The sequence below is a fragment of the Triturus cristatus genome, chromosome 6 (assembly GCF_964204655.1).
Source record: "Triturus cristatus chromosome 6, aTriCri1.1, whole genome shotgun sequence".
Lineage (NCBI taxonomy): Eukaryota > Metazoa > Chordata > Amphibia > Caudata > Salamandridae > Triturus > Triturus cristatus.
The window spans coordinates 1,411,778,767-1,411,791,987 of NC_140589.1; positions in this window are offsets into that span (position 1 = coordinate 1,411,778,767).

A 13,221-nucleotide genomic window follows, 5' to 3' on the forward strand; every position below is an offset into this window, starting at 1 on the left:
CTGTCACCCTCTCCCTCCCTCTGTGTGTCAGCCTCCTCCCTCTGCCCGTCTCCCTGTGTCTCCCTCCCTCTCTGTCCCCCTCTTCCTCCCTCTCTGTCACCCTCTCCCTCCCTCTGTGTGTCAGCCTCCTCCCTCTGTCCGTCTCCCTGTGTCTCCCTCCCTCTCTGTCCCCCTCTCCCTCCCTCTCTGTCCCCCTCTCCCTCCCTCTCTGTCACCCTCTCCCTCCCTCTGTGTGTCAGCCTCCTCCCTCTGTCCGTCTCCCTGTGTCTCCCTCCCTCTCTGTCCCCCTCTCCCTCCCTCTTTGTCCCCCTCTCCCTCCCTCTCTGTCCCCCTCTCCCTCCCTCTGTGTGTCACCCTCTGTCACCTCAGCCCAGCTTCCTGGGCACACACTGTTAGCAGATCTTTGAGTGGCCCTTGGCTTGTTGATGTGAGTTTGTTTCTGATCTCCAGGCACCCATTGGGTGTGATGTGTGTCTGTGCGCTGCTGCTGTGGTGGTGTGTGCTGCCACTCTTTCACAATGTTGGCTGTTCATTAGCTGCTGTCATGTGCAAAACAGTGCCTTCACCCCCATGTGTTGATGCAAGGCGTCCGCCATTTGCTGGCAAGTCATTCCTGTGTTGGGACACACTGTTTGTCTGGCTGTGACCTAGGCCATATGGGCAGAGTGCATTGTTGTCTGCTTCAGAGTCGCACTATGTGATTTTTGGGGCCCAGCCTCCCGCCATCCGGGTTACCGTGTCATGTGTTGTTGTCTTCTATGATTTGACATTGTCCAGCTGGGTGCATGGGGCATGGTGGCAGCAGTGGCATGTGCGTGCTCATGGAGTGTGGTTGAGTAATGCGATGGCTTGTGGTGGTTGCGTGCCTGTTAGTGATTTTGGTTGTGGATGCCGTTCCCCCCATGTGAGGTGCGTTGTTTGTGTACTCACCCGGGTCTCGAAGTCCTTCTAATCCTTCGACTGCCTCCACCGGCAGTATGGCCATCACCCTCTCCTCCCAGGGATGGTACTGTACGGGTCTGCGGGAGGGCCCTCCTCCGGTGGCGTTGGCCTGGTCGTGTTCCTCCTGCCTCTTGGCTCTGACCCTCCTCCGCAGATCGTACCACCTGTTCTGGCATTCCTGCCTGGTCCTTCTGGTGTCCGCAACAGCATTCATAGCATCGACGATGGTCTGCCACATGGCTGTTTTTGCTGCCAGGCTGGTGTTTCTGACCAATGTTCCAAAGATCTGTGGCTCGACTCTGAGGATTTGATCAACAAGGACCTCCAACTCTCGGTTACTGAACTTTGGATTCTTGGTAGTGGGCATGGTGAGGGGTGTGGGTGGGGATGGTGGGGGGGTGTGTGGATGTTGGGGGGGGTGTGTGGATGGTTGTGTGTGTGTGTGTGTGTGAATGTGATGAGGGGGTGTTTGTGAGGGTGGTTGTGTGAAGGTGTGCAAGTGTAAGGTGTGGTGTAGCTTGTTGTATGGTTCTGTGGTGTCTGGCAGCAGTGAGTCTGTTGCAAAGGCTCATGGTTTGTGTGTGTGGGCCCTTTTTATTGGTCCATGGGTGGGTGTGGCAGTGTTTGAATTTTGGGTGGGTGTGTTATAAGTAGTGGTGGTGTTTTGGCCCTCTGTTTGTCTTTGGCAGTTGCAGGTCAGTGAAGGTGTATTTGTAGTGTTTGTTGGCCATGTTTAGTGGCTTTGTGCCATTCGAATAGTGTCTTCTTGTGTTGTTTTGTTTTGTCCTGGTTGTGTACGTGCGTTTTGAGCGTGTGTACGGTGTGTAGATGGGCCATTTGGTTGTACGGTGCTGTCCTTGTGTGTGGGTTGGTACGACTCGTACATGCGGTTGTGATGTTGGGGCCTGGGGTGCGCTCCGTACTTAGGAGGTTGTGTTGGGGGTAGGACCGGAACGTACTGCGGTGTACATAGACGGTGGTACGACACGTACTGGGGTGGGGGTACGACTGGAACGTACTGGGGTGTACATAGACGGTGGTACGACACGTACTGGGGTGGGGGTACGACTGGAACGTACTGGGGTGTACATAGACTGTGGTACGACACGTACTGGGGTGGGGGTACGACTGGAACGTACTGGGTACACGGTGGTGCGACACGTACAGGGGTGGGGCTAGGACTCGAACGTACTGGGGTGTACATAGACGGTGGTACGACACGTACTGGGGTGGGGGTACGACTGGAACGTACTGGGGTGTAGGTACACGGGGGTATGACACGTACAGGGGTGGGGGTACGACTGGAACGTACTGGGGTGTACATAGACGGTGGTACGACACGTACTGGGGTGGGGGTACGACTGGAACGTACTGGGGTGTAGGTACACGGTGGTGCGACACGTACAGGGGTGGGGGTAGGACTCGAACGTACTGGGGTGTACATAGACGGTGGTACGACACGTACTGGGGTGGGGGTACGACTGGAACGTACTGGGGTGTAGGTACACGGGGGTATGACACGTACAGGGGTGGGGGTACGACTGGAACGTACTGGGGTGTACATAGACGGTGGTACGACACGTACTGGGGTGGGGGTAGGACTCGAACGTACTGGGGTGTACATAGACGGTGGTATGACACGTACTGGGGTGGGGGTACGACTGGAACGTACTGGGGTGTAGGTACACGGGGGTATGACACGTACAGGGGTGGGGGTACGACTGGAACGTACTGGGGTGTACATAGACGGTGGTACGACACGTACTGGGGTGGGGGTACGACTGGAACGTACTGGGGTGTAGGTACACGGTGGTGCGACACGTACAGGGGTGGGGGTAGGACTCGAACGTACTGGGGTGTACATAGACGGTGGTACGACACGTACTGGGGTGGGGGTACGACTGTAACGTACTGGGGTGTAGGTACACGGGGGTATGACACGTACAGGGGTGGGGGTATGACTGGAACGTACTGGGGTGTACATAGACGGTGGTACGACACGTACTGGGGTGGGGGTAGGACTCGAACGTACTGGGGTGTACATAGACGGTGGTACGACACGTACTGGGGTGGGGGTACGACTGGAACGTACTGGGGTGTAGGTACACGGGGGTATGACACGTACAGGGGTGGGGGTACGACTGGAACGTACTGGGGTGTACATAGACGGTGGTATGACACGTACTGGGGTGGGGGTACGACTGGAACGTACTGGGGTGTAGGTACACGGGGGTATGACACGTACAGGGGTGGGGGTATGACTGGAACGTACTGGGGTGTACATAGACGGTGGTACGACACGTACTGGGGTGGGGGTACGACTGGAACGTACTGGGTACACGGTGGTGCGACACGTACAGGGGTGGGGGTAGGACTCGAACGTACTGGGGTGTACATAGACGGTGGTACGACACGTACTGGGGTGGGGGTATGACTGGAACGTACTGGGTACACGGTGGTGCGACACGTACAGGGGTGGGGGTAGGACTCGAACGTACTGGGGTGTACATAGACGGTGGTACGACACGTACTGGGGTGGGGGTACGACTGGAACGTACTGGGGTGTACATAGACGGTGGTACGACACGTACTGGGGTGGGGGTAGGACTCGAACGTACTGGGGTGTACATAGACGGTGGTACGACACGTACTGGGGTGGGGGTACGACTGGAACGTACTGGGGTGTAGGTACACGGTGGTGCGACACATACAGGGGTGGGGGTAGGACTCGAACGTACTGGGGTGTACATAGACGGTGGTACGACATGTACTGGGGTGGGGGTACGACTGGAACGTACTGGGGTGTAGGTACACGGGGGTATGACACGTACAGGGGTGGGGGTACGACGGGAACGTACTGGGGTGTACATAGACGGTGGTACGACACGTACTGGGGTGGGGGTACGACTGGAACGTACTGGGGTGTAGGTACACGGTGGTGCGACACGTACAGGGGTGGGGGTAGGACTCGAACGTACTGGGGTGTACATAGACGGTGGTACGACACGTACTGGGGTGGGGGTACGACTCGAACGTACTGGGGTGTACCTAGACGGGTGGGGGTATACATACACGGGGGGTACGTGTCGGACGTACGGGGGCTGGGGGAGTGTTGGGCACGTATTTATTTATTTATGGCATTTATAGAGCGCTCTGTAACCCTACGGGCATCCTGGCGCTGTGTACAATAGCTAAAACTTTGTGCAACAGGGAGAGCAAGGAGGGGAGTCTAATGAGTCTGAAACAATTAGGTTCTGGGAAAGAGCCAGGTTTTCACCTTTTTTCGGAAGGCCATCAGTTCATCTGTTTTCCTGATGTCGATAGGTAGGCTGTTCCACAGATGTGCTGCCGCTATGCTGAAGGCTCTCCCACCACAGGTGACTTTCCTGAACCTGGGGGTGTCAATAAGTCTGGAAGAGGATGATCGAAGAGACCGAGTGGGTTCATACCACTTAAATTTGTGTTGAAGTGGACGAGGGCCCATCCCGTGTACTGCTCTAAAGACAGTGCATAGGGATTTAAACAGAATTCTCTGGCGTATAGGAAGCCAGTGGAGGTCCGCCAAGGCAATGGCAGTGGAGGCTCTTCGCCCTCGAGAGAGAGTCAGTTTGGCCGCGGCTGCCTGAATAGTCTGAAGTCTAGAGATCAAGTAGGCAGGAGACTCCAATAATAGGGAGTTGCAATAATCTAGGCGGCTGAGAATAGTGCTTCTTACTACAGTGGCTCTGACCTGTATTGGTAGAAGAGGCAACAATTTACGCAGCCCTCTTAAGAGCGAAGCAGCTGCCTACCTGCTTGTTGACATTGGTCTCGAGACTCAGATTCTCGTTGAAACTCACTCCAAGGTTCCTTACTGCCTTTACCGGGGTTAATGACTCCCTAGGCTCCAGAGGCCAGAAGTCTGAGGGTAGACTTCTGGTGACTCTGCCAACTTTGCAATGCATTATTTCGGTTTTTTCACTGTTGAATTGCAAAGAGTTCTGTTTGAGCCATGATGTCATTTCCCGCAGACAGGAGTGGAAGGATTCGAGTGAGTCTGCCTGAGTACCATCAAGGGAAATCATCAACTGCGTGTCATCCGCATAGTTGATCACGCTGATACCATAAGTCTTGATGATGCCCAGCAGAGGTTGCATATAAATATTGAAGAGTATTGGGCTTATTGCGGACCCTTGTGGGACCCCGAAAGGTACAGGAGCAAATTCCGACTGGTACGGAGGAATTGCTACTGCCTGCTGTCTGTCTGACAGATAGGAGTGGAACCAGCCAAGCGCCGCTCCTCCGACTCCGATGTTTTGCAGTCTGGTCAGTAGGATGTCATGGTTTACCGTATCGAAAGCGGCAGACAGGTCGAGCAGAATAAGAGTTGCTGACTCTCCCCTGTCCGCCCTCATTCTTAGATCGTCCAGCACCGTCAGCAGAGCTGACTCAGTCCCGTGTGCTGGTCTAAAGCCGAATTGCTCTTCCTCCAAGATGTTATTGGTTTCCAGGAACAGGGCCAGACCTCTGCTGACCAGCCATTCCATGATCTTAATTGGATAAGGCAAGAGTGATATGGGTCGGTAATTTTTATGGCAGCTTGGGTCGAGGTTAGATTTTTTCAGCAGGGGAGTGACGACTGCTAATTTCCAGTCCCCTGGCACAATACCTGTATCAAAGGACTGTATACACAACCGTCGAAGTACTGGAAAAAACTCATTCCCAAATTCCTTTAATATTTTGTATGCGGGCACATGTCTCCATGGTTGCTATAGGAGTTCGGTGCGGACGGTGTTTTTTCCATACGGTTGTAAGCTCGGACGAACGGGATGGATCGCGATTCCTCGGTCGGACTTGGCTTTTCACGTTTGTAAGGTAAATCGTCCGAGGACGTGTCGGACACATTTTCCGACCTGGGGACGTGTGGGGAATGATTCCCAGTGCGGTTCGTATGGACTTTTTACCATGCGAATCGTGATTGCCAGTTCGTACGGCACTTGTACGATTCGTACGGTAAAAAGACCCGATACGAGTCGTACGGGGACATTTTTTACCGTATCGTAATTGGCACCTTATTGTTGTGAATTCTGGCGTACAGCTATCTTTTGTCCTAATAGATTTATTATACATGGTATTCTGTCATCCCTGTACAAACGTCAGTCTCTAATTTCTTTATGATTCTGCAATTCATGTATAAATGTACATCTCTAATTTCTTTATAACCCACGTCTAGTGAAGCACTTAGTCGCCAATTATAAAGAACATATGTCCGAACTCGATTGTAATAGGTTATCACTGTCGAGTTCTTATGTTACAATGGCTTCTGCCAGAACCACCAGCTGAGGTTAAAGGCAGGCCGTGTCATGGAGCAGCTGTTTAAAGCAACAAAATTGAAGCATTGCTTTTATTTCATCTGCTCTATTTTCATAGCTTACAGTGACTTGCAGAAAGAACATGATTTATTTTTGCATTCCTTTGATAATCATAGAAAAGTTAGAATAATTCTGATTACTGCAGTTTTTTATGGGCTTGTATTGAACTGTTTCTAATATCATTTTGCAACACACATCTGACAGGTGTTGATGTGTTTGATTTTTTACTAGAGGTTCTATTTTAATTCTTCATGTTTGCAAACATGCTCTCTCCTTTTGACAGAGCTACGCACCAAGGGGCATATTTATGAAATTATCACTCAGCGCTGTGCAGTAAGTCACCTTACTGTGTTGCGCTGCGTGATAGGGAAAGGGCAGGAATCTGCCGTACTTAACAATATATTGTGCATTTCCCTGCACTGGCGCACAATGTGCTGCCTAGCACCAAAACAGGCACTCTTGCACAATGGCGACCTAAGTGAAGGACTTGACGGTATGAGGACATAATATAGATGTTTAAATATCGATATACCAGAATATCGATGTTTAAATATCGATGTGGCACAATATCAACCTGCAAGAATATCGCCGACCAGAATATCGACATGCAGGTAAGAAATATCGTTTTACTTAATATCGAAGTAAGTAATATCGTTAGCAAAAATATCGCTGTTAATAATATCAAAATTTATTTTAGTGTTCTGTATTTTAGTATATGTGTTCAAAATATGCGATTTAAATATTTTGTATAAGTATAGCTTATTTTTGTAATGTATGTTTGAAATTTTTAGAAATATTCAATTTTATGATAATTCATTTTTGCTTATTTTATTACCGTAGCGGGCTGTGGGTTTAGGGGAATAGCGTGGGAAGTAATTTAATTATAATATATTCATTCCTAATTTTTAAAAGTTATTAATTTTATAAAAATAAAATTTTGCATTTTAGTTCCGTAGCAGGTTGTGGGTTAATAAAGTGGGAAGCAATTAAATTATAATGAATTAATAATAATTTTATATTTAATAATTTATATTGTTAATTGTGTTGATTAATTTGTTATTAATTAGTTATTAGTTGTTATTAATTATGAATTGGTATATATGTTAATTGTGGTATTTTTTTAGGAGCGGGTTGTGGGTTTATAGGGGAGTAGGGTGGGAAGTAATGTAATTATTAATTAATTAATAATGTTATTAATTAATATTTATGTATTTAGTAATTTATATTGTTAATTGTGTTCATTAATTAGTTAGTAATTGGTTATTAATTATCAAATATTAATTGGTAAATATGTTCATTTAGGCGCCGGTTGTGGGATTATAGAGGAGTAGGATGGGAAGGAATTTAATTACAATTAATTAATTAATAATTGAATTAATTAATATTTCTTTCTTTAAGAATGTATATGGTTAATTGTGTTAATTAATTTGTTATTAATTGGTAAATATGTTAATTGTGTTATTTGTTTATGATCAGGTTGTGGGTTTATAGGCGAGTAGGGTGGGAAGTAATTTCATTATTATTAATTAATTAATAATGTTTTTTATTTAATATGTGTATTTAATATTTTTTATTGTGTTAAATAATTTGTTATTGATTAATTATTAATTGATCATTAATTATTAATAATTAATTGGTAAATATGTAAATTGTGTTATTTTTTTAGGAGCGTGTTGTGGATTTATAGGGGAGTAGTGTGGGAAGTAATTAAAATTTAATATTTTTTTTCTATAATATTTAGTTATTTCTACTTTATAGCCTTAGTAGTGTGAATTAATTTATTACTGATTGTTTTTAATTTGATTGTTCCTGATTATTAGTAAATTAATTAATTGCTAATCAATTATGTGAATTGTGTCATGTTTTACAATATTTGTGGTGTCATTTATAAGGGGATTTGGTGGGACGTAAATTATCTTTTATTATTTAAGTATTTGTTAATTAATGTTTATTATTTTGCTGGAGTGGGAATAGTAAATTAATCCTTTCCTCTATCCAACACTTTTCCTACTGTTGCACTCCCTGGAGTGGGAATAGTAATTTCATCCCCTCCGCTATGCAACACTTTCCCTACTTTTGCACCACCTGGAGTGGGAATAGTAATTTTATCCCCTCTGCTATCCAACACTTTCCCTACAGTTGCACTTGTTGGAGTGGGAATAGTAATTTTATCCCCTACGCTATCCAACACTTTCCCTACTGCTGCACTCTGTGGAGTGGGAATAGTAAATTATTACCCTCCGCTATCCAGCACTTTCACTACTGTTGCACTTGCTGGAATAGTAAAATATTCTCCTCCGCTATCCAACACTTTCCCTACTCTTGCACTCTCTGGAGTGGGAATAGTAATTTTATCCCCTCCGCTATCCAACACTTTCCCTACTGTTGCACTTGCTGGAGTGGGAATAGTAAATTATTCCCCTCCGCTATCCAACACTTGTATAGTTGCATTTGCTGGAGTGGGAATAGTAATTTTATCCCCTCCGCTATCCAACACTTTCTCTACTGTTTCACTTGCTGGAATGGGAATAGTAAATTATTCCCCTCCTCTATCCAACACTTTCCCTACAGTTGCACTTGCTGGAGTGGGGATGGTAAATTTATCCCCTACGCTATCCAACACTTTCCCTACGGTTGCACTCCATGGAGTGGGAATAGTAAATTATTCCCCTCCGCTATCTAACACTTTCCCTACTGTTGCACTTGCTGGAATGGGAATAGTAAATTATTCCCCTCCTCTATCCAACACTTTCCCTACTGTTGCACTTGCTGGAGTGGGAATAGTAAATTATTCCCCTCCGCTATCCAACACTTTCCCAACTGTTTTATTCCTTGGAGTGGGAATAGTAATTTTATCCTATACGCTATCCAAAATTTTCCTTACAGTTTTAGTTAATGTAGTGTAAAATGTTGTTTTAAAATTAAATAACTGTTTTATTATTTTAATATATTATATATATGAATGTTCTTTTTATATTTATGTTACAGGTGTATTTGTGTATATATATATATATATATATATATATATATATATATATATATATATATATATATATATATATATATATATTTATAATTTGTATTATGTTTCTAACATTTTATATTTTAATAAAATAATTATTTATCAATATTATTAAGTAACTATATGTATATATAATTATTTTTATACAGGTATGTTTAATAGTTTTTTATATTAAATATTAATATTTATGAAGAGACACCAATCTTAAACCTTATGATTTAATGTCAAACACTGCGGGACGTGGCTAATTGGCGATAGCGTAGGTTGGGTTCTGCATCGCTCCCCGCCTAACTGCACCAGTCACCGTTATCATGTAAACTAAGATGCCCACTTGAGAGCTGTATCCTGCTTAAGGGCTGTGAGTGTGTGTTTGTGGCCACCCAAGGGGAGGTACAGCACAAGCGACCCCATCATTGTTGTGCCCTTTTTTCCAGTGCGTCACAGCAGTTGCACCAGAAGATGGCGAGTGGAGCAGCTTAATACAGTGGCAGCCACAGATGAGACCTGTGACCGGCAAAGAAGCAGAGCGACATCGGGGGTAATCAAAAATAGATTCTGAAAAAGTGCATTGGAGGCAATCAAAAATACATTTTGTAAAAGTGTGGCTGAGAATCTTTCTCCTGTGTGCTGTTGCAGCTGCGGCACAAGATGGCAGGCAGACCAGTTCACTACCTTGCCAGCTGGTAAGTGGATGAGGCCTGTGACCGGCAATATCATTGGAGGTATCCGAGGCAAAAGAAGTTGGAGGAAATTCAAACATACAGTTTGAAACGGTGTGTCCAGAAGGGCACATGGAAACAGTGTTGCGTCTGTACTGCCTAATGACTGAATCTTTCCCCTGTGTGCTGCACCAGCTGCACCACAAGATGGCAGGCAGACCAGCTCAGTACCATGCCAACTGGTAAGTGGATGAGGCCTGTGGCCGAAATATCGTCTGAGGTATCGTAGGCTGGAAGTAGCAGAGCAAAATTGGAAGAAATCAAACATACATTTGGAAACAGTGTGGCCAGGAGGGCAGAGCATGTTGCAGCAGTGCATGGAAACAGTGGTGTCTATACTGCCTAATCCAAATCATCTACAGGAGGCTAAAACCCTTATGAACCACGCAAGTATAAAATACATTTTGCAATAGTGTTGCTTGCTGCTGGAGAATTCGAGCAAATGTAGCCATCTAATGTAAAATTGGTACCGTTCTCTACTGCGCCAGCCACCGAATAGGGGACTCTCATGGTCTAGCAGTCCTCGGTGTAGATCACAAGATGACGGACTGGCTTTGCCGTGTTTGCAGATCGAGTCACCCGAGGGTGGCTGCACAGCCTTAGATTTCGAGCAGTGAGCTGATACTATGATACAATCTGCATTACAATTATAGTCAAACAATTACGCCTCCAGTTGCTCTTATCATTGTCTGAGGTAATTCGTCAAGAAGGAAAAATATGGACTGGTGAAATGTAAGTCACTTTGTTAAAGTCCCCTGTCAGGTGTAATGTTAACTGCCTGACAACACTTGCAGGGTTTCTGGCCCCCAAAATGACAGTGCATGTTGGCAGTGATGGTATTAGCATGCCTAAAGCCAAAACTAAGATGGTGATTGACATTTAATTAAGGATGTACTAGTGAACTCAGTGGCTGCCAGAAGTTGATGTGAAGTGCTTGCCAGAACTTTATGTGAGGCACTTGCCATGTAAAATATTGCCACTTCTAAAGCATAGCACACCAGTAGCGGGCGAGAGAACTGTTATTAGCACAATGGGTAAAAATACTAAGAAAAAAGAAACTGGCAGCTAAGGACTAATAATGGGGCAGCTGCCAATTGTGGGAGAGGAGTGGGGAGCCAGTGAGGATAGACAGGAATGCCTGGCAGTGGCACTAGACATCATCCTGCAGGGTATTGTTGCTTCGCAAAAAGCATTAGAAAGGAAAACTGATGTCTTGGTGGCAGAGCAAGGGCTAATAAGGGAGGATCATCACTGTCTGGTGTAGAGGGTCACGAGCACAGAATGCACACTGGGCAAAATTACCCTGAAATGTCTGATATGCATAGAAAACAAAAACTCATAGAGAAGAGAGTAGAGATGCTGGAAGTAAGGGCGGAGGACACAGAGACTAGGGCCTGAAGGAATAATATCCACATTAAAGGGCTGACAGAATGGATAGAGATGGCCAATGGAAACATGATGACTACATTCATGGAGTTTTGGCTGAGGGAAGTAATGGCTCAGTTGGGGCTTTCACGGTACTATGCCCTGGAAAGGGCACATCGGGTACCAGGGTGGACTCCCCTGCCAGGACAGCCACCAATACTGGTGATTGCTAGATTGCAGGAATTTAAAGACCGGGATCATATCCTAGTGCAGGATCATATCCTAGTGCAGGATCGAGTGAAGGATGATATATTTTTACTAGACCAGAGGGTTATGGTGTTTCCTGATTTCACCAGGGAGGTTCAGAAGCGAAGGGCTTCTTTTACAGAGGTCAAGAGGCACCTGCGAGATAGGGGGATAACTTATTCAATGTTGTTTCCTGCTAAAGTGCATGTTGCTTAATGCTGGGAGACAATGCTTTTTAACTCACCGCAACTGCTATCTGAGTGGATACATCAGCTCCTCCAGTGGGAAGGAGCTCGTCCCAAGAACAAAAAGCAGTCAGTTAACCAGCCTAAAAGCAGTGTAAGGAAAAGTGGAGGTATAGTTTCCTCTAGGCTACAGGCTTGTCAGGAGCAGAAATAACTGGTGAGGAAGGTAGTGGGTTACAGTGGAGCTGAATTCCATTCCCTTACTCAAAATACTGATGAGGATGAGAAGGAAACAAAAACTGATGGGTCCTCTTGTTCTAGGCCAGAGTCGGAGTTGATCTTTCCACATGTCGTATATGGTACATCTGATGATATCTTTTGATAACCCGGGCACATATAATGACATTTCTTGGAACTGTGATGAGAAATATTGTAAACATAGGAATATAATGTGTATGGTGGGCGGCATCAATCGGAATGAGAGGTGGGTGGTGTGAAGTGCTGTGGGGAGGTGGGTGGATGGGGACAACCCCTTATGTGTAATATTGAAGGTGGGAGTTATTCAGTTTGGATGAGGTGTGTGTTTCTTCCTATTCTGAGGTTGGGGAGTTAGATTTTGTAGGTTTTGGTTACGTAGGTTAAGAAGTCAAATGGTCCATAACGCATTGTATATGTGTGAAGATTGGGAAGAGATAAGACCACTAACATGTCGTATAATTTTATTTTTTAGAATGTTCACTATAAAGTCCCAGCATACTTAAATAGATGGGGAACACACATTGCACTTCTACAGGAGACCCATCTTGCAGCTTCTGAGAGGAAAGGTTTACAAAAGAGATGGTGGGGGCAACTGTATGCCACCTCATATTCTGCTTTTGCAAGAGGGGTTTTGATGTGGATGCACCATGGTGAACCTTTCCAGAAAACAAATTAATTAATTGACATTGGAGGAGGTGTCAGGCATTTGGCTGGCTGGGACTTGACTATTGTGAGGACCTATGTTCCAAATACTGATTAGGGTAGGTTCCTTCAGGAATGAACTAGGAAATAGGCACCATACAAAATGCATAGTATTCTTTTGGGAGGTCACTTCAACTGTGTTGCTAACTCAGACTGTGATGGATCGCACCCAGTCCTGATGGACTCTTGGGTGCATTGTGTTGCTTGGCAATTTAGAAATTGACAACAAAGATGGGGGTTAGTGGATTAATGGGTAATTCCACAACCTGATATTAGGGACTACTCATACTTTTCATGGCTGTATGAACTTCATATGTGATTGGATACATTTTTGCGTCATCTTGTGGTGCATTGTGAGGTCCAAAATGTGGAATATTTATGCAGTACAGTTTCAGACCATAACACTGTTATGCTTTCACTGGGGTGTAATA